Source organism: Marmota marmota, unplaced genomic scaffold, assembly GCF_001458135.2.
Source record: "Marmota marmota marmota unplaced genomic scaffold, marMar, whole genome shotgun sequence".
Taxonomy (NCBI): Eukaryota; Metazoa; Chordata; class Mammalia; order Rodentia; family Sciuridae; genus Marmota; species Marmota marmota.
In genome coordinates this window covers 24,602,512-24,615,994 of record NW_025999949.1, presented here as the reverse complement: position 1 = coordinate 24,615,994, position 13,483 = coordinate 24,602,512, and the positions used below count along the sequence as shown (strand labels likewise).

The following is a 13,483-nucleotide window of genomic DNA, read 5'->3' as shown; positions in this document are numbered from 1 at the left end:
TATTGAGTCAACTAAATGCTCTGATTCTTATGAGACCAAAAAAAAAAAAAAAGCAAGCTTGCAGTGAGCTGAATGTAATCACTCTCTTCCATTTTACTAGTGGCAGAAATGTAGAAATCATCAGAATGCAGAAATTGATGCTCCCTAATTCAATGTAACTACTGGAGAATCGCATAAATCCTCAACCTCACAGTCCAATTCTGGTCTTCCTTTAACCAGCTTATTTCAGTACAAATATACCTCGTCTTACATTCTTCCATTATCTGATTTCCCCCTCATCCCTTGGGTGAGCTCTCTTTCACTAAGACACGATAATGTTGTAATAGACAATTCCATTCAATGTTCTCTGCTTTTGAAAGTATATACTGTACTTTTTAAATGAAGTCTCCTCCATTTATTTCCCTCATATTATTTCCTCCTGGTTTCTCTTATACTCTCAGAAAACTCCTTTAATGCACACACCTTCATACTTTGTTAGTGTTTGCAAAGATTTTGTCCCTAAATTTCCTGTCTTCTATATACTTTGGTTGAGTCGGCTCAATCAAGACAGCAGCCTTTAAGTATCACCTATTTCTCGGAGACTCCCAGGTTCCAGTATTCAGCTTGGATGTTTATCATGAGCTTTAGAACACCTGGATGTGTTCCTCATAGTCAAAATGATCAAAATGGAGAGACATGTGCAAGAATGCTCATAGCAGATGCATTCTTGCAATAATAAAAAATAGCAATAATCCAAGAGCATCCACAGGAGTGGGATAAATTGTCATAGTCAGTTTCCTGTTTTGTGTACATTAGGGAAAACTGAATAAGGTGCAGCTACACAAATCAACTTTAATGAATCTAAAATAACAACATTCATAATAATAATAAAACCTGAAAGATTCAACTTATAGAATGCTATATATTGTAGCAAAATTTAAAAATATATAAGAATATATTCATAAATGGTAAAACTATGAAAACAAAATAACAGTTCTGGTTGGGGGAGTGGTTTGAGAAGAAACACAGAGACAGCTTTTATGTTACTAGTACCACAGTATTTTAAAATTTGTGTGGCAAGTTCACAAGTATTCACTTATGACTTGTGCTTTGCTCATATTTTTATGAATTTTCTTAATGTTTTACCTAATAATTATATTAAAGAGCCTAAAACTAAATGTATGTTATTCCCATCCCAATAATTTATTTATGCACTTATTTTTCTTCTGTTCCCCTTTTGGTCAAAGTCAATATCATCCATTTATTTGCTATAGTCAGAAAATTTAACCACATTTATTTTACTTTGCTTTGTCTCCCACATCCAGTATATAATCCATTGGATTCTACCTAGGCTGAGCTCTTGAACCTAAATCATTATCTTCATCCCCAATAACTTCACACTTGAAGCCTCAGCATTTCTCAACAATGGAAACTTTGAAACCATTCTGCATATGCTCCCTGTATTCAATAAGTCTCATTCCCAACACACACTTGAAAATGTCCTCTTCCTATTCTGATGCTTAGCAGATCCCTACTAAGCACTTACCAAAGGCGACTAACTTACCTTCAGGTCCCAAATTTGACTCCTTGATACCTATTTCTTTTCATCTCCAAACCCCTTTGTCCACAATGTTTTAAACAAGGCCTGGGTTTTCAGGCCTTTATTTGTGTTCTGCATGTCCCTAATGCTGACTTGTCGCTTTTAGGCTCACATTAAGCAAAATCTCTATCACATCCTCGCCAGCTAGGCACGCACAATCCATCATTCACTCTCCCATTTTCCCAAGGCACTCTGCCTATCTGTGTTGTAGCACTTGTCTCATTGTATAAGTTCACTCTGTCTCCTTAAATGCACTATTAACTTCTTGAAGATGGAAATGATGGTCTTATCTGTTGTATTCATCTTCATATATGCTAATCTCTGTGTGGGGCATGGTTATCCTCTATGTTCAATTTCAAGGTTCTGATATCGAGATACCCTAACTGACTGATCCGCTAAACTACTTGAGGTCACAGAATGACTGTCTGCTTCTCTTTAAGTGTTCTTTCACAAATCTCAACTTACTTATTTGTAGGAAGCTGGTATTCTACATAGGATATTATTAGGAACACGTTCATAAACATTATGCAGCCTCGTTCACTGAAAGAAAGACAAAAGCTAATCAATATCCAGTGATTATTATTTGTTAGGAACGAAGTTAGATCCTCTTTTGCAATTAATTTTTCTTAGTTTTCCCAGAAACCCCTTAGTTGTAGACACTGCATTTACCCCTCCCTGGTGGTGGGAGAGAAATGTAGAGGGCTGCTAATGCTTATGGAGTTTATTTCTTTGTGATAAAAATGTTCTAAAGCCAACTGAGGTGATGGTTGCACAACTCTGTGCACAAAAAAAAAAAAAAATGCTGGGTGATATACTTTAAATGGATGAAATGCATGGTATGTGAATATTATCCCAATAAAGCTATCAAGAAGAAAAGCTAAAGACACATCTGCCAAACTTCAAAGTTCTATCACACCATTCATGTAAATATCTTATTTATTTATAATTTTTAAATGACATTTTGTAAAGAAACTTAACATATGGTCCTTGAAGAAGGTGTTCAGAATACACAGAGATTCTCAAGTGTCAGTGTTCATTAGAGTAACCTGCAAACTCTAGAACTCCAAGTACTAAAGTTAGACTCTTATAGGAGAAGCAGAGAGATCCTGCATTCAGGACCAGCTCCCTAGGTGTCTGGTAGGGGCCCACGTGTTGAAAGAACAGGACTTGAGCTAAGATTTCAAACTGCTGCCACTTCATCTGCTGCCTTGCTGCTTGTGACACGTTTCCTACCCGAGGACTCAACAGTGCACAGTGCTACAAACACTTCTGGTGAATACCTGATCTGCTCACATTCTCTCCTAAAGCAGAGACACTGTATCTCCCCAAATTTCTTTGGGTGCTGGAGAATACAGAACTCATTGAATAATGCATTTCATCCCCAGGCTACTTGAAAGAGGTTCTGCTTAATGCAGTAGAAATTTTCAGATGATTTATTCTGGAGCCACTGATCAAAAGTACAGCTAACGGGAACAGGTGAGCTCAGGTGATTGATATCTTTCAAGGGATAGTGAACAAAATCCCTATGACTAGGAAAGAGACACAGCAATGAAACCAAATGTCAGAGAAGCAGAGAAACCTTTCCTTCTGTTTAGGCTTTAACATAAATTTCGTCAGAGTCCCCCGCAAGCCTCAGACTAAACGTTAGCATGTCTAAATGGATTCTACAATGTTGGCATCATGTTTCTGGGTCTGAGCTGATAGTGCCTTGTGGTGTTGGTGAATGAGGCAGGCAAGGAATGAAACTGACAGGGCCAGGAAAACATCAAATATCTCTCAGAAATACAGTGATGGGGAAGAAAGTCAGCCCTCATCAGACAAAAAGAAGGTGATTCTCACAGAGCTCCTGCTTGTATGTCCCTCGGAGGGAGTGCTTCGTTTCACTTGGCTCCGGTGCCAATCAAAATGCCCCCTTGGCAGTGGATAAAATAAAATAAAGAAGGCAGAAATAAATGCCAAAACAAATTCATGCACAGAATGACCTTCCAAATGCTTCAAGGCCCAGCTAAGCTGTCCTCTACCAAATGAACTGAAAGGGCAAAGGGAAAAAAATCTATAATTTAACTCTTACTAGAACGATCTTTAAAATTAGCTGAGGTTCTAAAATATTTGCTAATCTCTTCTTTCTGATGGTGACCTGACATTCAATGAATATCTCCTACTCTACCAGATATTTTATATGGATTTTATGGTATCATTTCACAATACTATTGTGAAATGGATGTCATTGTCCCCAGTTCACATTTGAAGAAATAAGTCAAGGTCAAGTCAGTTGCCCAAGGTCACATTGGAAAGAAGTGAATCTGAGATATGTACTTTGTTTTACTCTAAAGTTCATTCCACATTTTATTCCCCCCCACCGGACAACCCCTCAAGTTTATATTAGAATAAGAAAACCCAATTAGATTATTCTGAAATGTCAATGTCTTTTTTTCTTTTATTAAAAAAGATGTCAGGAAATATGCCTCATTCAGAAAGCTTGCCTGGGTGACAAATTGTTGAAATCAATTGTTTTTAAACCATGCAATCGAATTTTTTACACTTTTAGTTTAATTGAGGTGTACGAAGCTTAGTTCACCAGACCAGATTCCAAGTAGATTGACCTGAACTCTTTAGAAATTATTTAGGTCCTCCTTTCACTCTGTTTAGCTCTTAACACAAGGATAATGCAGTCAAGTTCCCAGGGCCACCTGCCAAGGAATACAAGGAGTTTTACATAACCCTGGTAGACATAGCCATGAAGTGTCCAAGGACAACTAGACAAAGGAAAACCTCCTGTCACCAGACTTATTGCATCATGTCAGCCTTGAAAAAAGAACCAAAGAGCTCTGTCATCATTCCAGCAGGAGACCTTGGCAGAGTCTTCCCTGAGAGGACAGATTGTCCACGGAGGCTCCCTTGGCTCCTGATGGGACTAAGCACTATGGCATGGGCCGTGGGGATATTGGAACAGACACATGCAGCACTTCTCTCCACAGGATTTCTTGTCTCCACATTTTGCCTGTTGTTAAGGAAGAGTGCCCTCTCCTCCCAACCTGGCTACTAAACAAAAAGAGACCACAGAGAAAGGAGTTTGAAGGGGTCTAACTCAGATGACTCTAGTGGTGAGAGGTTGCAGGGGTCAGGGAAACCCGGGATGTCACCCAAGCTCTGCCATTAACTAGCTGCATCAGTTGCATAAGTTACTTAACCTCTCTGTACTTCAGATGGTTGTGGTAACTAAACTACACAGCTTTTTGAAAGGAAAGCAATACAGTAGAATAGTTAGAGCACCATCTTTGGAGTAAATTGACCTGGAGACCAGCTCAATAACTTAACCTCCCTGCAATGCTGTGCTGGACAATTTGCCTTCTGAGGCAGTTCTCTCATCTGTAAAGCTGGGCTCACAGACATACATCATGTTAGAGATACACAGAGCTACACCAGTGGATCTTTAAATCTTAATGAAAAAGTAAGAAATAGCTAAAACACATTGCCACATATTCATACTGAGGAATATGATTAACTCAACTCTCTGAAACAGAAGTCTTAAAAACCCAACAACAGAACAGGCAATGAGTGAGTGTACTTCCTAAGGATGGTGGGGTTAAGAGTGTTAAAAACTGGGGAGGGCTTAGCAGAGCACCTGCTGTATACCCCATGATGGTCACAGCTTTATAAGATTTTTGGATCTGAAGCCTGAATGGTTTTTTGAGGTGCATTTCTAGAGTTTCTGGGAGAACAAGTTATGCCAAAACTGTCCCCCAAATCTAATTTTCAATCTTTTCCATGGGTCAGTTTTCCAAAAATGGGAGCGAGTGCCTCTGAAAATTCACTGTCCTTTTTATACAGAACATGAATAACTCTCTGGTATAACAGAAGACTAGATTTTGGTCTGTAACATTATGAATATAATGTCAGCTAAAAGTGAATTATGTTAAGTTGGTCATTTCTCATTTTTGATATTCAAAATGATTTAGCCAGGTTACATTTCTTTATGCATTAGACCATTAAGGGGGCACAGTGGTCTTGTCCCATCTAATCCTTTATTAAACCAAATTAAAAATAATTTCTCAATTCCATTATTAATATCCTCCCTCTGTGAAAAGTGTCTCCCTCAGCAGACCCTATTGACATTCAGTCTAGACGCGGCTGGAGGAACTTGCTTCATGAATATCAATAAATGTGTTGCATAGAGATGGGAGGATATTAAATTATTTCCAAGCAGTTGACAGTTGACAAAATGTTAGTACAATAATTAACAGAGCAGATTGTTTAAATGCTAGGTAGGGGTTCCTCTGTGCATTGGTCATAAGGGAACACACCTTTGTTAGAGGATAGCTTCAGAAAAAAACTTAACCTTACCTTCAGTCCATTCTGGCTTTATACCTCAAGTGAATCCTATGTGAAAAGAGAGAAAAGGTCTTCTTTTTAAAATGCCACAGACACCTCATTGATGTTCTTGGTTTAGAAAAAAAAATTAATTTATTTATCTACAGGATTTCTCACTTTGATTTTCTTTCTCCTCTGACAGCAGACAAATTCAAATTCTAGTGGATATATTAGAGGTCAAAAGAGGCTTTGTTGGCCCACAGGTCCTCATTTCCATCCATCTTAGCCCTCATTCAATTCCCAACCACTTTGGATATTCTTATTTCTTTTTTTCTGGAGATGAATTTGAACTTCTATAATTTTAAAAAGTTTATCAGCTCTTTTTCAAGTTTGATTGACTGACAGCTAATAAACTAAAGCAATCTTTTATTTGTGTGTGTGTGTGGGGGGGGAGTACGAGGGATGAACTCAGGGAACTCGACCACTGAGCCAGCCCTCTTTTGTATTTTATTTAGAGAGAGGATCTCACTGAGTTGCTTAGCACCTTGCTGTTGCTGAGGCTGGCTTTGAACTCACAATACTACTGCCTCAGCCTCCTGAGATGCTGGAATTATAGGTGTGTGCCTGAAACAATCATTCCTAACATGAAGGTTGGCCTGTGATGCTTACTCAAAATATAGATTTCAATACCTGAATGAATCTCACCATCATGTGCCCCGACAAGAATGGAGTCCTAATTAGAATAAGACATACTCTATGCTTGTATAATTTTATAAATGGATTCTACTGTTAAGTATAACTAAGAAGAACACATTTGGAAGATTTATTCCCTGGGAATATGAGTAGTTTGGGTGGAGCCCAGGAATCTGTATTCTTAACCAACACCCAGACATTCTGATTCAGGTAGTCCAAGGAGCACATCTTGAGAAAACCAGATGAGCACATTTCTCATTTTCAGTTTAAACAAGTTATTTGCCCTAGATGTTGACAGAAAGCTGATCAAAGGCCAGGACTGTACTCAGTTGCCCTCCATTGAATACATCTGCTGGGGAGAGCCAAATACACCATGCTGATAATGCTTGCAGAAGCTAGCCCAAAAGAACATGGAGAAAGCACTTACTGTGCTCCAGGCATTTTACAAACCCACTCTAATTTAAGTCAAAGTGTACAGAGGTAGAGCTCAGTTACACACCCATGCCTCGACCAACTGCTGGGGTGAGGGGAGCAAGAGCTGATAGTTTTCTCTCTGAATCCAAAACCCCCAGGAATGAAGGGCATCAGGTCAGAGATTGAGACATCTAAATACCAGTCTGCAAGTATGACCCTTCCTCCTTCCTGCAGGCTACCAATGCAAGTATCAAACATCTCCCACTTCTATTTCAGGATCTTTCAGGTTTGGGGGTTCAGATTGGAAGTAGGTTTCCTCCCTTTTCCTGCTTCAGAAACTGAAGATGCATGAGTTGGCACATGTGGAAACACTTGATATTGACTGGAGAATAAAATTATGCATAGATGGAATATGATTTAGTCCATAAAAAGAAAAAAATCTGACATAGTTAAGTACACTCTGTGTATTCTTTGGTAGATTCATTCATTCATCAAACATTATTTGTACCTGTTGTTTATGAGAACACTGAAGACTGCTAAGGGTATAGGCTGCCACAGACTAAATATTTTCAGTTTGGTGGGGATAGGAGGAGGCCAAATAGGAGACACCCGGGGTAGAGGAGGTAGAATGAAGATAGGGAACAAGAAGAAGGATGAGGGGCTAGAATGAGGGTTGGAAGAGTAGTAGGAAAGTATAACACATTTTAAGTTTGTATACATTTTTGAAATTAACAAAATTATCTTTTATTTATTGCATGATTTATTCATTGCATGGTCTCCAGAAGAATCATCTAAAAAACATGCTGTTAAAATGGGTTCCTGATCCCACTTCCAGGAATTCTGACTCATTGAGTCTGGGTTGGGTCTGGTGGGTCGGGTGTTTGGTCATGGTCATGGATTGACCATGCCTGGGTTGGTACTGAATTAATCCTCAATAAAACACTACGGGACAGGTAAGGTCAGAATTATGATCCCCACTTTTTACTGTCTTTTCCCCATAGTTTTATTGAAGTTTGTGGGCTAATAAAAATTGCATGTTTATGGTGTTCAACACAATGTTTGGTGATTTATGTTCACTGAAATATTCTTCTCAACAGCCAAGGTGTGGAATCAAACTACATGTCCATCATCAGGTGAATGGATAAGGAAAAGGTAAATGTGTACTATGGAATAGTTCCAGTGTCCAGCCCCTCTCCTCTCCTCTTCCTGCCCTCACTTTACCACATATTGTCTCCTACCACACTTTACCTCCTCCTCTTCCCACCAAAATGAATACTACCAAACTAACATACCCAGGTTGAACATAGAGACAAATGCTTCCAGGTATCACTTACATTTAAAATCCTAAAATGTCTACATCAGAGCAGCAGAGAGGAGAATGGCAGTTACCGGGGCTGGATGTGGGAGGCATACAGAGATGTTGGTTAAACATTCCCCATTTTTCATCCTTATTGCTAAAAGGAGGAAACTGAAATTCAGAGTAGTCAAGGACCTGATTTAAGATCCCAAAGCTACCAGGACCTTTGATGCCAAGCCTTGTGTTCTTTCTTCTCTATAAGAATGATTTAATGTCAATATACTTTGAGGTTGTACATGGAAAAATCAGAATGACTGCCATTGCCTTTCAAGTAGAAAGAGCTACTACCGTGGATACAAATATTGTTTTAATGGACTGCAAGGAATTTCCTTTAACTGTAAGTTCTCTCATAACTAGTCTCGGCAAGATGTAATCTATTTCTTCCCCTTAAAGAACCAGGATTCTCAGAGTAGAAAAGCTGGATACCAGCAGTCATCTTTATGAAAATTGCCTAAGTCTTTGGTCACCTTGCAGCTGAGTTTTAATCAGCTCTTGGGATTTTTGTGAGGAATAAATGAGGATTAATCTTATTTGATTTGAAAGTTTGGGCATGTAGCAAATGTCCAATACATGCTGTCTCCCCCACTCCCGTTAAGTAGCTAGTCTGTCATGCAAAAGTAGGTGATAGAAGGACATGAAGGGTAGAAACTTATAGGGAAGACTTGGTCAGATCCATCAGAGTCACAGGTCACAGGACTTGGAATCACAGAGAACTTTATGCAAACAGACAAACATCTGGAAAGTGGGAATTGGTATGCCAAACTCCCCTGGTCAGAGTAATAATAACCCCTTCAGGGAACTACTGCTTCAAGACCAGGTCATACCCATCCTTTGTGACCAGGTCATCACAACCCTCCAAAGGAAATTTACTGAGGGCTATACAGATGGCAATGCACCACTTTAGGGGGGAATGGGAAACTAAGGCAAGAACAAAAGAACCCAAACTCTTAAAAACCCTGACTCTGTAAGAGCCACAGCATGCTCCTAGAGGTGGTCCTTGGTGTACCCATACTGTAGGTTGTCCTCATCTCTCACATTTCTAATAAACTCCTGTCTCTCCTGTCGCTACTTTGTGTGACTGTTTGCAGTTCTTCCTGCAGGATTGCAAGAGCAGGTGGCTATAGACCCCCATGGCTACTTTGACTCTGTGGGTGGTCTCCCCTGCAATAATTCTTCATCCACCTAGTAAGAATTAAGTATTAATAAAATAGTGAAAGCTTACCATATGCCAACCTATGAACTAAGAATTTAATTTACATTAGTTTACTTAAATCTCATCACCATCCCAAGGATTTGATTTTGCTACCATTCCCGTTTCATCAATAAAAAACCCAAGGCGAAGAGAGATGAAGATCTTTTCCTGTTCTCACATTACTTGGAGGTAGAACTGGGAGTTCAATCCAGGTATTTTTGCCTCTGGAACTTGCACCTCTTAGTATGCCCTGCAGAACTACTTGTCCTGTTTGGTATCTTCAATTAGTTTGTTAAAAGGTGAAAGTGGACAGATGAGATGAGAACAGAAATTTCCCCTTGACTGCTAAAACCTGACCTGTCCACCACTACCCGTGCATGGTTCACAAATCAACCTAATAAGTGCTGTTTGGGCAACAGCAATGCCACCTTGTTTCATCTCTTCCCCTGGGACAGGGACCAAGAATATTGGCTTCCCCCTTACTCTAATTCCCAGCTCTTCTGGTTCCGAGTCTTTTGCAAGAACGTGCATTTTGCTATTTAATCCTTTCAACTTGCTTGTTACTTTGCCTGTCAGCTCTTGCATTGATAGAAGGACCTCTCACTGCCTTTTACTCATTATCTAAATAGTTTGGATGCAAAGAGTTCTGGAGTGCTCCCTCAGGCAGTATGAACTTCTGGTGATGCACACACCCTTCCCGTGCCTGTCTACAGGTGATTGCTGTGTGGTAGGGGTGAAGAAGAAACAAATTAAACAAGGAATCACATCTCTGACTAAAGAATTTCAAACTTGAAAAAGGGGTCCTGAGAGAAAAAATCGTGATTGGTCACATCTCATTGAAAGTGTGAGAAAGAACACAGAGTGGAGTTGTCCCTGCAGGGAAAAGGCTGTCCTGCAGTATAAGGAAGGCATCCTCAGGGTAGTGGTCTCTCACTGAGATTTAAGGGTAAACAGAGGTCAACCATGAAGGGTGAGTGGAGGGATATCAGTCTAACATCCCTATTGTAGGAGAGAACATGGCAAGTTCTCACTGAAGCAAAGATATGACTCAGTACGAAAAAAAATACTGATGTTCCCTAAAGCTGATGTATGAGAAAAGAAAGTGGCATCAAAATAACGCCCCCCCCCACACACACACATGCTGTAGGAAGGATATAAAGTCACTCATTAATTTAACAGGTGTGTATGAAATTGCTACCATATGCCAATATCTGTGCCAGATGTATGTGATGCTACAAAAATGATAAGATATTTATTTGATTTTGGTCATTGATCAAATAAGCATCAAGCATCTATTAATCTGTATCAAATTTATATCTATGTATCTATCTATCTATCTGTTTATTTATCTATCAATCTATTTCAAAGGCTCGTGCCAAATCTAACAAAGTGTAATTCTCAGGTAAGGAACTTTGGCTCCAGAATATTTTAAATACCAGAAATGATTCATATATACAGCAGTGGTTTAAAACCTGTTTTATACCAAGTTTAAATAACTAGATCAAGGTTCCAATTGTAAGAAGCAAAAATTTAAAAATGATCATGTTTTGAGGTTAGTGGTTGGTCACATATTTTCTTCTCCCTAAAACCTGAGGAATGCCACTCAACTCCCCTCTGCAATAGTGAGCTCTCTCCACCTTACAGCAAGCCTGGGGAACAAGTCTCCCTTAGGTTCCTGTGCCACTGACCCCATGAAACAAATGTGTTAAGGCCACTCAGAAGGGAATGTGCCCCAATGAGGTATTATTCCTGTAGAGAAATTCATTTTGTTTCTCCTTTACTCCTGAGTGATTTTGAAAAAGGCACACTTTATGCAGACCCAGGAAAAAAAAAAGACAAGCTTTGACAATACATAGAAGGTGAATGTTACCAAATGTATCTGCTTCTCTGCTGATGACCTTAGTTTCCACTTGGTCTTTAGCCTTGGCTAGTAAATATTTGTGTGCAGTTAACATAGTTGTAATAGTTAAGTGCTTCAAGAGCTCATTAACTTGGCATTCAGGACAATCACCCATCACCTCTGGATTCCCAAGGCACTTGATACAGCTGGATCACATGCCTGTCCCTGAACTGGGGGAATTAGGTAAGGGCAGAGCATCCTACTAAATCCCTAAAGCACTTAAAAACACACAGCATGATCTGCCCACCTATTGAAACTGGCAAAGATAATGGCAAGGAATGCATTAGGGAAGGAAAGACTGAATTCAAAAAGCAGTAGAAACTCGTTTTTAGCTGGGCCGGGCCTAAGCCACGTGAGCACCTACAATAACCTGGACTGGGTCCATCTATGATGGTTCCATTTGTTTTACAGGAAACTCTTCCTTTTTGAAAGAGAAATGCTAAGCTTTTCAGTGCCTCCAGCAGAACATGCTAATGCCTTGATTCCAAGGGTGTGGATCACATAAATCTGAAGTATCTCTGGTTTCGGTGGGAATACCGAAACCTTTCTCTGCTGACGCATCTAGGAATTAAAGAAGCGTGACAGCTTTGAACTGTTGTCAAAAACTGCATGGAGTCTCATTTCTGGAAGGGATGTTTCATTTTCTGTGCTTTCAACTTGGAAGTAGATCCTTCTTAAACTCTCCTGCTCCCTCCCCCAACCCCAACTTTATTCCACCCTTCTTTTGGCTCTACCAAGAAAAGTTAGAATACCAGGGGTATGAAGATTGAAAATAATTTAAGGATTGTAACGACCATTGCACTTTGTTGGCAAAACATAAAATTTCAATGTCAAGAGTTTGTTTTTGAAAAGATTTATATATTTATCCCATACATATATACCTCACGTACAACCTCTGTTTTGTTTTGAGAACAGGAATTTGCAAGCTTGGGAAAGAAAGCTTGTCACTACAAGTGACTGGAGGTTCTTCTTTTAATTGGTATTCTGGGTCTCTTGTTGGAGAAAGGTATACTGTTGAAGGAAAATGTTGACTTTCATAAGCCTGGTAGTTTGAGTTTCCCAACTTGTCCTGGTGGTATCACTAAAGAACACTTTGTGGATTTGTAATCATTTATTTCTGGTTGCACTTGAGAAATATGCAGTTGGAGCCTGTTATGAAGCAACACAAGTTACTAGAGAATAAAAAAGAGAAAGTAATTTAAAAAATTAAAATGTGCTTTTAAATGATTACAAACCTGTGAAAATAGGAACTTTGTACAATGCACTTCAAGGGAGAATATTTGTATACTCCAAAAAAAGCACAGTGACTCTTAGAATTGACAGCAGGAGGTGTTGGTTGTGTCTGGAGCTGGCAGTTTTAGGCATGGCTGTGTAAGGAGACAATCTGACCCCTGAGGTATGCTAAAGGAATAAGAGCACTAAAATGTGAAGGGAAAGGTGCCAAGTGGAGAGCTATTGCCAGGTCAAGGAGTCAAGTTGGGGAACGAATTATGGTTGGTGATCTTGAGCTGGTAACATCACCTGTCTACACAGTTGTGAGAAAAAAATGGCACATTTATTGTGTCATTTATTCTCACAACTGTCTGTGTGGATGCACCCAGAGAGGCAGGGGAAATTCAACCATGGGTAGAGTGGTTGCCATTGAACATCAAAGAAAAGAACAAGCAAAACAGTGGTTGAAAAGGTAAAGGATGGAACGTGAGACATGATCTAGAAGAGGTGGGATGAAAGTCAACGAGGATCCTGCATCAGATGATTATAGTGAACAGGGTGTTGTAGGAAGCAACCAGTTATGTGTCGGCAAAGAGACACAAAGGTTGAGGACGTGGATGGGCCTCATGGTCTAGAAAGATAAATACCACAAGATGGAGCATGAGAGAAGAGGAAACTCACAAAATTGTATGGAGGAAGGAAGTTTAATCTGAGGGACTGTCATAGTTGTTAAGTAAAGCTGTACTTTGGGGGCAGAGTGAGTTAGTGGGACCACATTATTGATAAGACTAATGAAAGTCATTTATAGACGAATGACTTCTCTCT

General features: G+C 39.5%; 1 long non-coding RNA gene across 1 annotated transcript in view; it reads left to right on the top strand.

Annotated features, from left to right (window-relative positions):
• Positions 1 to 13,483, top strand: part of LOC125616552 — an 89,447-nt gene that overhangs the window by 63,916 nt on the left and 12,048 nt on the right. Inside the window, exon 2 of the long non-coding RNA XR_007347208.1 lies at positions 8,095 to 8,149. This is a non-coding gene — a long non-coding RNA (uncharacterized LOC125616552). The remainder of the gene's footprint in view (positions 1 to 8,094; positions 8,150 to 13,483) is intronic.